This window comes from Lampetra fluviatilis, chromosome 7, assembly GCF_964198595.1.
Source record: "Lampetra fluviatilis chromosome 7, kcLamFluv1.1, whole genome shotgun sequence".
Classification (NCBI taxonomy): Eukaryota; Metazoa; Chordata; class Hyperoartia; order Petromyzontiformes; family Petromyzontidae; genus Lampetra; species Lampetra fluviatilis.
Genome location: NC_136281.1, coordinates 622,047 through 633,923, shown reverse-complemented (window position 1 = coordinate 633,923; position 11,877 = coordinate 622,047). Strand labels below are relative to the sequence as shown.

Genomic DNA, 11,877 nt, shown 5'->3' with positions numbered 1-11,877 from the left:
CCTTTTTTCTGCCAAGGGCCATTTGGATATTTAGAACATCATTCGCGGGCCAAATTATCAACTAAAAAATTTGCCTGTTATATTTGGTCAAACATTTTATTAACTCACCCCTAATGTGATGGCTGGAACTGCTTCTCTTTGGTGAGGCGTGTGATGTTAGCTGGTATTGATGATGTTGCTACTCGCAACTGCTTTTCCAGGTTTGCTCCTAGATTGATTGAATTTTGAGTCCCGCCTGCGGTTGCCTTGGCAGGGCCAGATCAAATGATTTCGCGGGCCTTATATGGCCCGCGGGCCGGATATTCCCCACCCCTGGTTTAGATTATGGTAGTGCATAGCTGAGTTTTACGAGGCACGTGTATATTGGCGTGTATAGTGTCTCTGTGGTGTAGCGCCAGTACCGAGAGAAGGGTGGTACTGTCGATGTGGAGTCTCTCTCTAGCACTGGGATGAGTACGGAACGGAAGGGCCCCTAAGGGGCATAGTTCGGGTGACAGCGAAAGAGAGGTCGGGTGAGGACATTGTAGTCTGGGTGAACCCGAGAAGGCACGTGACTGGATGAGGTAGTAACGAGGGCCAAAGAGGAGGTGAGAGAGACACATGATATGGGCCCAGAGTCTCCGAGAAGGATCGGGAAGGGGGCATGGCCAAGGGCGGAGCCTGGCTACGCCGCAACCCATAAAGGCCGAGTCCCGAGAGCGATTTTGGCTGTTCATCTCTGGGAATGAAATCTGCCGGCTACGTGTTTGGTCTTTGGCTTCATCGTAGACCAGGCAGGGTGTTAGCTCACCTGGTCCGAGTATATAGTTATCCCGCTGAGTGGTTACGTAGCTAACCGTAATGGTCACCACCCTAAGTCATTATCCCTTCGAGTGGTTACGTAGTTACGCGTGGTGGTTACCACCCTATATCGTTATCCCGTAAAGTGGTTATATGGTTACCCCGTTGTATTAAGAATAAACGTGTTGCCTCCAAGTTCGAGTGTGTGACTCTGTGGAACCCACTACTACTGGCGTCAGAAGTGGTAAAAATAACTAAGTGATAGCCCAGGGTAGGTGTAATGTTCACATGAAGGAAACAACTCACCAAGACGTCTTCGGACGACAAAGACGACGAGGGGATCATTCCCCAGACAGCCCCGGGGATCGCAGCCCTGGAGAGAGGGTGCGAGGCGGCGCTGCAGGCGGAACAGTGGGTTGACCATCATGCCGCCCCTTCGCCGCCATCGGAGAGAGAGCGCCGGGCACGCCGCGCTCACCTCGACCGAGCTGCTGCAAACCGCGGCAGCGCTGATCGCCGAACTCAACCTGGAGGAGCCGGCGACGGAGCTCTGAGCGCTGGAGTCGTGAGACATCGACGCCGCTACTGCTTCCCATGCGCGGGAAAATTTGGGCGTGCAGCCCACGCATGGGTTGGCCATTTTGGTGGTCGGGCGGGACGAGGATCCCACTAAATTGGAAAACGTCGCTTGAAGTCCCATCACTCAAGCGACGGCTTCCCTTTGTGAAGAAATTCTCCGCAGCGGGTGGCAATTGGGAAGCATTTCGTCGCCGGTTCTCCGCAAATTGTGAGTTGGCTGGATGGAACGAGGTGGAAGCGCAGCGGGCGCTCCCCACCGCTCTTGATGATGACGCCTTGGTGGCATTCTATGCCATCCCGCCGACTGAAAGGCTCACGCTGCCAGAAGCATTCACCAAAATGGCGGCCATCTACGAGCCGCCGTCCAACGTTCGACACAAGTTTGCCGCGCGGAGGCGAGGGAGAAGCCGAGACGCCCCTCGCCTTCCGCAGCACACTCTTGTCGCTGGTGCAGGCGGCGTTCCCCAAGATGGCACGAGCTGGACTGGACTCGCTGGTGCTCAAGCGCATGCTGGCACTGGCACAAGAACCTGGTGTTGTCCTGCCAGCTACTGAAGATGATGACCTAACTTCCTTCAAAATTGCGCGAAGCATCCAGGCACATCTTCATTTAAAACGACGTGCTGGAGTGGCGGCGTGCATCGCACCTTCTGAGGTGGTTTGGGTGCACCCGAAGACGCGGAGGACCTCCCGGTATGCACTTCCGTCGACGACAGGGGTTGGAGGAGAGGCGACGCAGAGCGACGAGGAAGGCGAGACCAGCGGAGGGGACCTTTTCTCGCCCAGGGAGCGACCCCGTCATCTGCTACAACTGCGGCCTGCCATGACACGTCTCGAGGGTATGCCGCGCTGCACGAGGGAGGCTCTCCAGCCCGCCGTCATCCTCCACCCGGACGCCCTCAACTCCGCTGGGTCCTCAGGCGAGTCACGGCACACCACACACTCGGCCCTTGCAACCATCTCACTCATCGTGGCATGCCTCGGTTCGCGTTCGTGCGTTGTACATTGTTGTCGGGCCGCTGAGCTTGGGAGTCGGGTTTTTGCCGGGAGATAGCTGGCCTCACCATCCAGGTCAGTGGTCGGAGTTAGCCCACCATGTTGATGCCGCGGCAGCGGGATCATCGGCCGTTATTGGCACGGTTCAAGGGGTAGAGGTACGGCTGCTCATTGACACCGGAGCATCCACTACCATCATTTCCGAATTTATTTTTAACATCCTGCCACAAAAATCTTGTACCCTTCGCCCTATAGAAATTCCGTGCTTTGCCGCGAATGGCAAGTCGTTGGGAATAATTGGCCAGATTTCGGCGACGGTGTGCATCGATAACATTGACTTGACAGGACCGGTACTAGTCTCCACATCCCTGGCCATACCCTGTCTACTGGGAACAGATTTTTGGGGGGAAATGCCTCTGAAAATCCTGGTAGATCAGGGCTGTATCGAGTTGGCATCGGGCCGCCGAATGGCATTTCTATCTTCCCCAACTTGGTTGGGCATGGCTAACACCATGGTCCAAGCGGTGGCGAGCAGAACTGTTAAAATTCCCCCCGGTGCGCAGATACTTGTGCCCTTGCGGCTGCAGAAGCAGCTCGACCAGGAAGCAACCGCGGGAGGGATCTTATTGGGATCCTCGAATAAAGCGGCCTGGGGTTTGACACTAGTGAGGGCTCAGACATTGGTGTCCAATGACCAGGAACCTTTTATTCAGGTCTTGAGCACGGGGTTGGACACATCTGTAATACAGGCAGGCACTGTTTTAACCCATGCATCGGCCGTGACTTTCGACAGAAACTTCTTGGTGAGGTTGGGGTCATGTCGGCTACGTAACAGGGGCAGAGGGGTGATGAAAAGTGGATGGACACACTCTGCTCCGAGAACCCTGATTTGTCAGACGGTCGGAGGGCTGAGTTGCGTACACTTTTATGGGAGTTTTCCAACGAATTTAGTAAGGGTAAATATGATATTGTCCATGCACAACTCTCTTACGTCACCACATCGATATGAGTGATGCCGCCCCCATTCGTCAGAATCCATACAGATTGAGCCCCAAAGAGAAGGGCCGTGTTCGTCAGGCGGTCGACGAGATGTTGGCCGCTGACGTTATTTCTCCATCTAACAGTTCTTGGGGAGCTCCCATAGTCCTTGTCACGAAACATGATGGGAGTTTGAGGTTTTGTGTTGACTTCTGCAAGTTAAATAAGATCTCTGTGGCTGACGCGTACCCACTCCCGTGGATGGACAACTCGTTGGATGCTCTGTTGGGGGCGCGGTTTTTTTCAACACTTTACTTGCTCTCGGGGTTCTAGCAGTTGCCTCTAGATTAGAGCTCTAAACTCAAAACTGTGCTTTGTACACCACAGGGGTTGTTTGAATTTAATCGGATCCCGATGGGTCTTCACTCAGCTCCAGCCACGTTCCAACGGCTGATGGAGCTGGTGTTGGCAGGGCTCCAATGACGTGATTGTTTTTGGCTGTACCTTCGATGAGCATTTGCAACGTTTACGAGCAGTTTTTCTTAAAATGCGGGCGGCAAACCTAAAATTCAAGCTGCAGAAATGTCATCCATTGCAAAGGTCTGCTCGGTACCTGGGGCACATTGTCAGCGAGTCGGGGACAGCGACTGATCCAGATAAGACTGCATGCGTGCACACATGGCCGACCCCCAAGTCAATGGGTCAAGTACGTAGTGTTATTGGGTTCGCTTCTTACAATCGCCGTTTCGTGCACGGGTTCGCCACTATCGTGAAACCTCTCCACGTTCTTACGGCCAAGGGTCAAAAGTTTCGATGGGGGAAGGAGGACGAGGAGGAGGAGGCTGTGTTTGTCACACTTCGGGACAGCCTGGTCAACGCGCCTCCCCTTCGATACCCCGATTTTTCATTGCCCTTTGTCCTGAACATGGAAGCCAGTAACACCAGAATTGGCGCCGTGTTATCCCAAGTTGTGAACGGGGTGGAGAGCGTGGTCGCGTATGGCAGCAGGGTATTATCCCCAGCCGAGCAGAGCTACTGCGTGACGTGCCGAGAATTGCTGGCTATCGTGGTCTTCGTGCAACAGTATCATCCGTACCTCTATGGCAGGAGCTTTGAGGTACGCATGGACCACGCGGCTCTCCAGTACGCGCTGCGTATCGAACAGCCATCCAGCCAGCACTCCCACTGGCTGGAAGTCCTTCAGGACTACTCGTTTAAAGTTTCCAACCGGAAGGGTGCTCGACACGTTAATGCTGATGCGCTGTCTCGATTGCCACCGAGTGACGGGTGTGCTTGTCTTACGGGTGTGGGGCGCTGCAAGCCAGCTCACACGGGACTATCTCCCTCTGTCGTGGCGTCAGCGGACGTTGCACCCCCCTATAACTCCGATGGTCCTCATGAATGTCATGCCACCATCGGGCTGACACATGCTGAGTGGAGACGCCTCCAGGCAGAGGATGTCTCTTTGTTAAAACTAAGGCGCCGGGTCGGGGATGCTAAAGGAGGGGAGGATCGACGTGGGTTGGCCCCTGTGATACTTAAAGGGGATGGTGGATTGTGGTGCTACAGTGTCATGGTGCCCACTGTCCTGAGCGGTAGAGTCATTTGGGCTGTGCACGAATGACTAATAGTGCTCGACTCGTAGCGCTCGACATCCTTGGCCCGTTCCCGGCCATGTCGCGAGGTAATAAATATTTATTGGTGGGTGTAGAATATTTTCTCGCTGGCCAATGGCCTGGCTGCTTCAAAACCAGTCGGCTACAGCTATTACTGAAACATTCCTTCACGGCTATGTGTTGGATAAGGGGGTTCTGGAACGCCTCCTTACTGACCAAGGGAATTTTTTTTCATCTAAATTGTTGAAGCAGGTGTGTGACCTGTTGGGTACAAAAAAGGTGCGTACATCGCCCTATCACCCCCAGACGGATGGAATGGTGTAACGGCTGCACAGGACCCTGACTTCTATGTTGAGTCAGCAGGTCAACGAAGCCCAGTCCGACTGGGACTTAACATTCCGTGGGTTCTCAGAGCCTACAGGATGGCCCCTCATGCTTCCACCGGGTTCTCGTCGTTTTTTTATGTATGGGAGGGAACACGATTCCCCAATCGATGTCCAACTAAACCCGGAGCCTACAAGGAAAAAGGTTGACATGCCTGGCTCCATGCGGGTGTCGGAAGCACGGGAGGCTTCCAGGCAGAATTCGGTCTCGCGGCAGTTGGCTAATGAAAGGCTAAGGGGGCTCCGGGTGTCGGGGAATAAATGGGCACCATGTGACAGGACTTGGCTGCACTGTCCACAGGTACCGGTGGGTATGTCCCTCAAACTTTATAAACCTTGGCGAGGTCCGGTCGACATAGTAGTGGCTAAGAGGCCACAGTGTGTACAGATACAGTTTGGTCGCCAGCGGTGGTTTGTGCACCCGTCGTGACTCAAGCCATTTGTACCGTCTTGCAAGTTCCCTTCTCGCAAGACGGTACAAGGGCCGGGTGTCGGGTGTGTCCGATGAGCTAGGGCGTGCGTCCGATGAGGTCGTGCCTCAGGGGAGTTCTGTCATTCCACCCACAGGATCGAAACGCCTGACATCTTCGACGTCGCTAGCTGCGCCGACTCCGGGCGGATTTCGGGGTGCGAAGCATCCATTGCCCGCCCATTCTCCGCCCATCGTTATAAATCCTCGGGAGGGGCCGCGCCCGTTAGGGCATCTTCAAGTTTCCCCGGGGCCCTCAAGGGAGCTCAGGCCCACCTCACCTGGAGGCCCGGTGACAAGGACTCGTTCAATGACTGCCCAGTTTGAATGATTCTCCTACAGCATGCCATTCCTTTCTACTCCGTCTGCTGGTGGTCACATGCGCGAGTCAGTTGGGTCATTGGCTGAACCTGGCTCTTCTTGTGCTCGCATGTGCTGACACGCACACGGGAGTGGCTTGGTGCTGTTAGGGGTAGGGGAAACTGACCATTGTACATTGCTCGCATTTTTCTTCTTTCCTCTCTTCCCTCGTCCTCTCCCTTTCTCGGGAATTGTACGTAGTGTGTATAATGTTTCATGTATCTATTGCGTCGTCGCCGTTCTACCTTTTGCGATACTTTTGTTTTTTGAGACACTCTCCTGCATTTATTTTACGGGAGTTATCAGCTGGGACGGCTGTGTTTTACAAAGGGGGGGGGGTGATATAGTGGCGTGTATGCTGTCTCTGTGGTGTAGCGCCAGTACCGAGAGAAGAGAGGTATTGTCGATTTGGAGTCTCTCTTTAGCAACGGGATGAGTACAGAACGGAAGGGCCCCTAGGGGGCATAGTTCGGGTGACAGCGAGAGAGAGGTCGGGTGAGGACATGGTAGTCTGGGTGAACCAGAGAAGGCACGTGACCAGATGAGGTAGTAACGAGGGCCAAGGAGGAGGTGAGAGGGACACGTGTTGGGGGGCCAGTGTCTCCGAGAAGGATCTGGAAGTGGGCGTGGCCAAGGGCGGAGCCTGGCCACGCCGCAGCCCATAAAGTCCGAGTCCCGAGAGCGATCTTGGCTGTTCATCTCTGGGCAGGGTGTTAGCTGACCTGGTCCGAGTTTATAGTTATCCCGTTGAGTGGTTACGTAGCTAATTGTGGTGGTCACCACCCTAAGTCATTATCCCTTCGAGTGGTTATGTAGTTACGTGTGGTGGTTACCACCCTATATCGTTATCCGGTCAAGTGGTTATACGGTTACCCCATTGTATTCAGAATAAAAGTGTTGCCTGCAAGTTCGAGTGCGTGCCTCTGTGGAACCCACTACATGTGTATTGACCGTAATTGCGGTGCTTTGCATACGTAAACGTGGGTTGGTAACACGTGTTGTTTTAACGGGGTGACAAGTTTTTTCCACGAGATGCCTGGAAAAAAAAGTTCAAGATGCGAAGTCGACCAGAAGAAATGAGACACGGGGCTGCAGATGCTATTGTATTGAAGCAATGCAATCGGCACTTATTATTTATTTATACAGGAGGATAAAGTCCACAGGACAAACCTCAAGACCCTTCCAGCTTTTCGCGGCAGTATGCACAAAACGAAAGAAATAGTTTGGTGAAAATAAATTGAAGGTTGAGAGAAATTGCAAGTTTACAGTGAAGGGAAGGTATTATAAATGGAAATGAAAGCAGAAAGGTAACTTTTTAAGTTGTCATGAAATATCATTTAACACACAATGGGAAAATGGATTTGAATTAGTTGATTTTTTTGCATGCTTAAATAAGCCTTCCCAGCTGTTTGGATTGTCGGGCATTTTATTTACTTTTATTATCATTTGCATAACAAAACAATCAACAAACCAATTTACACATGTAAACATAATTTTTTTGCAGAATAGACAATATATACTCAGCAGTTATACATACTGTATGATAAAATATCTGAGCATTTTTTCTGCCGTTCCATGGTGGCAACATAAAACAATAATGCAGCAAACTTTAAGCGAGCAGATCTTGAGTTATCTAAATACTGTAAATATTTGTTTAGTAATTTACAATTACAAGATGTATGCCTTTATTTGAGTCAATATTTTCTCTCGGAAAAATATTTTTCAAAACGTGATTGAATATTTGCATTTCTTAATATTACCACTACCATCATAATATCACCATTAATTATCTACATCAAACCAGTTGCAGAGAAGCTGCAGTGCATTAACGGAAGACTCTCAGGAGGGGTGGAGGGATGGTCTGAGGTGGGGGGGAGCTTTTCCGACAAACACCCAAAGTGGGTGATGGATTCCAATGAGTCGTGACTGCTCGAACAAGGCTGACAAACAAGGAGTCGTGTGTTATATCACCTTGAAGGTATTGCTCGTCTGTGCAGAGACTGGTTGCAGAGGGTTTATGTGAGGATGCTGCCTTGTTTAGGAGACTCGTGTTTTGCTGAGTGGTGTTATAGGGATTAAATGATTGGTTGAGAATGGTACAATTTCGACCAATTCTAAGGAACAGATTTAACCATAATAAAGGGGATGTTTTGGGGTTAAATCGCGTAAATATAGATGTGTCGTTAACTCACCACCACCCGGAACAGCTAATTAGTAAGGTTTGTCATGTAAACAAAACGTGCCAATTGCTATTTCAGCACACCCGGTGTGTTGGAGAGTAAACCCACGACATTTACCATTTGAGCACTGTGACGTTTCTCTGGTGATTACCACCAGCTTCAGAGATAAACAAAATTATTAAATGAAGCTGCCTATTTAAATGGACATTGAAGATTGCGGAAAATTATAAAAAAAATAGTTGGCCATGAATGCCAGTGTCATGGTCCAAATTTTGCAAATATAATTTAGCTACAGTCCTCAAATGACCTAATTTGGAAAAACCCCACTTCTCCAACCCCCCCCCCCCCCTCTTGGCAGACTAATTCCCATGTGCAGTCCGATATTGTGAAGATCTCGTACCGCACACAGGGGGTTCCCTTGGATAGACTGTAGCAGGGCATTGGAGATGAGATGTGGTTGAGATGAGATGTGACGTTAGGTGTTTTTAACTGATGTGGTATTTAAACGCCTTATAAATTAAAAAAAAAACGGACAAATTAATCTTGAAGCACGAGAATGACGTTGTGATCAGGACAAAGTGTTACAAAGGATTCAAATGCCAAACAAAAGCGAGAGTACAGATACCTGCAAAACCCGTCAGGAAAACCATGAGAAGGGAAAACTAGAAAATACAAAACTACGACTGAAGATGTCATTACCAGTTGGGAGCATGGACGCAGCAAAGAAGTTGTTGATTGGAAAAATCTCAAATCGTAGAGCTGGGCCCAGGGTACTTTGATGTCAAAGCAATGCCCTTCAGCTGCCAGGTGTAAAACGCTCCTGAGTCAAGCTCAGGTCTCATAATGCGGAGCTTGACATGCCGAGAGCGGATCTCCAAGTCTCTCTTCGGACTCCCGAGTCCGACCCTACCCTCTTTTTACTCTTGCAGGCCCACCGTACCCAGCCACAACCCAGTCTTTGCTCCCCATAGACTCTGGATAACTCATTATAGACTAGATAATTCACTTGCGATAATTCACTATAGACTGGATAATTCACTCTGGATAATTCATGATAGACCTCTCCCCTATAAACCCCCGCTCACACAACTGACCAGTAGTGACACAATAACCACAGGACCAATTCAGCGCAATATTGTATACTGATTACATTCATTATAAATACATAAGTACATTATTTTCAACAGTTTATTGATAGTGTAAAGACTAATTCTTAAAAATAAGCACGCTCTTTTGTCCAGCAATACATGCACATGGACGCATGAATTATATATAGGTTTTTTTACACTGTATAGCCAGGGATTTGCTTACACTATAACAAAGTAAAATGGGTATTGATTCTACCTTCACGATGGTGTAAATGACTCGTGTGTCTTATTTTCACGAATACTGTACAAAATACCAGCGGCTGCACGTAAAAAAACACGACCCCGTTACCATAGGCTGATGCATTAATTTATAATTATTCTAATAATCGGCTTGCAGCGGTCTGGCCATAGAATATTTCACTGGTTATTTAAGACAGTCGAGAATTTTCAGATTAGGTTAATTACATATTTCAAGTCGGTAACATAATATATGATTGATAAATTACAATAGATAGGCCTGGCCAGTTACATAAAATATGCATGATCAATTACATTAAATCTTGGGCACTGGGTTCCAACCATTTCTGTTCCAGCAATTGAGAGTCACTTATTAATTGGGAATTCACACCACAGCTGTCCAAGACCATGTAATTTGGATTTGCATGGCATCGAAATGCAACTGCATTCAAGAATGTGTACTTTGGAGAGAGAAACGGTCATAGGCAAAGTGAAAAAAACGAATACCTCTTTAGAAATATCATATTGCTTACAAATGCTGTCACATGGTCTCCTGAATATACCGTATAGTGCAATATAAATGTTGCCCATTATAATTTCCTGCAGAAATGGATCAGGTTGCTGCAGAAACTCGGTAATTGGTTCTGTTCAGTGGCTCAATAGCAAAAAAACAGCCACGAACAACATAAAATATATTTACGTGTAATCATCCATGTGTAATACATATCATAAGCATATATTTGTATGCAGTGCCGGATTAAGCTAGTGCAGGGCCTGTAAAGGGGCCCTAAAATAAAATAAAAACACAAATATTTAAACACATTTTTTACTTGCAAAGTAAAGTATTTGTATTTTTTCATTTGCTATACCGCCAGATCATACGATAAATCGCTAACCTTAAACACCCAGTCGTTCATAAAAGTTGAAGGCAGTATAGGACTATAGTAATAGATCAAGTGCAGAATCACTGAAGCGGAATTGACAGCTTGAAAGCATTTCGCGCGGGGCCTGTAGCATATGTACAGTGAGGGAAAAAGTATTTGATCCCCTGCTGATTTTGTACGTTTGCCCACTGACAAAGAAATGATCAGTCTATAATTTTAATGGTAGGTTTATTTGAACAGTGAGAGACAAAATAACAACAACAAAATCCATAAAAACGCATGTCAAAAATGTTATAAATTGATTTGCATTTTAATGAGGGAAATAAGTATTTGACCCCCTTTCAATCTGAAAGATTTCTGGCTCCCAGGTGTATGTTATACAGGTAACGAGCTGAGATTAGGAGCACACTCTTAAAGGGAGTGCTCCTAATCTCAGCTTGTTACCTGTGAAGTATTGGAAAATGACGGCAGGAAACTCCTTGACGGGAACACACTTCTTTTATTAAATCTTGACTTGTAACGATACAACGCGTGGCCTCTCTTCTTCACAATGCGGTCACCATACAACGGTACAACTCGTGACCTCTTCTCTCCGCCCTACGCTTCTCTTGACTCCCGTAGATTCTGTGCTGCTGGCTCTCTGTGCCTCGTGTAGACTCCGCGCCTCGGCTACACTCTTCTCTCGTCGCGTGTAGACTTTGCATCTCTCTCTGGCTACACCGTATGCATACTCGGCTCGCGTAGACCTTTCTCTCTCTCTGGCTACACCGTATGCATACTCGGCTCGTGTAGACCTTTCTCTCTCTCTGGCTACACACTATACATCGCTCAGCTCGTGTAGACCTTTCTCTCTCTCTGGCTACACACTATACATCGCTCAGCTCGTGTAGACCTTTCTCTCTCTCTGGCTACACACTATACATTACTCAGCTCGTGTAGACCGTTCTCTCTCTCTGGCTACACACTTATACCTTACTCTCCTCTACTCTCCATTACTCTCCTCTCCATTACTCTCCTCTCCGGGCTCTATCTCTGCACCTTCGTCTTCATTCTTAGATGGTTCCACTTCTGCCCTCTACTCCTCTGTGCATCACCTTATATATCTCTTCCTCCCGGGAGACGGAGCGGATGCGGACCTCAACGTCGGCACCGCTCCTCAGTTACCCAATCACCACGCGCTATCTTTACGATCCGTTTCCGCCCAGCGCGTGTTTCCACTCCCCGACCAATCACACCGCGCTGCCACCCGATCACTCCCTCTCAGCGCGTCACCGGCACACAGCCAATCAGCAGCACTACCCCCACCCGCGCACTGACGCCTGCTCCT

General features: G+C 49.1%; 1 protein-coding gene across 1 annotated transcript in view; it reads left to right on the top strand.

Moving 5' to 3' along the window:
* The first annotated feature begins 981 nt into the window (after window positions 1-981).
* Window positions 982-11,877, top strand: part of UNC45B (unc-45 myosin chaperone B) — a 70,156-nt gene continuing 59,260 nt past the window's right edge. Inside the window, exon 1 of the mRNA XM_078858067.1 lies at window positions 982-2,279. The gene's annotated coding sequence lies outside the window, so the exon portion shown is untranslated. The remainder of the gene's footprint in view (window positions 2,280-11,877) is intronic.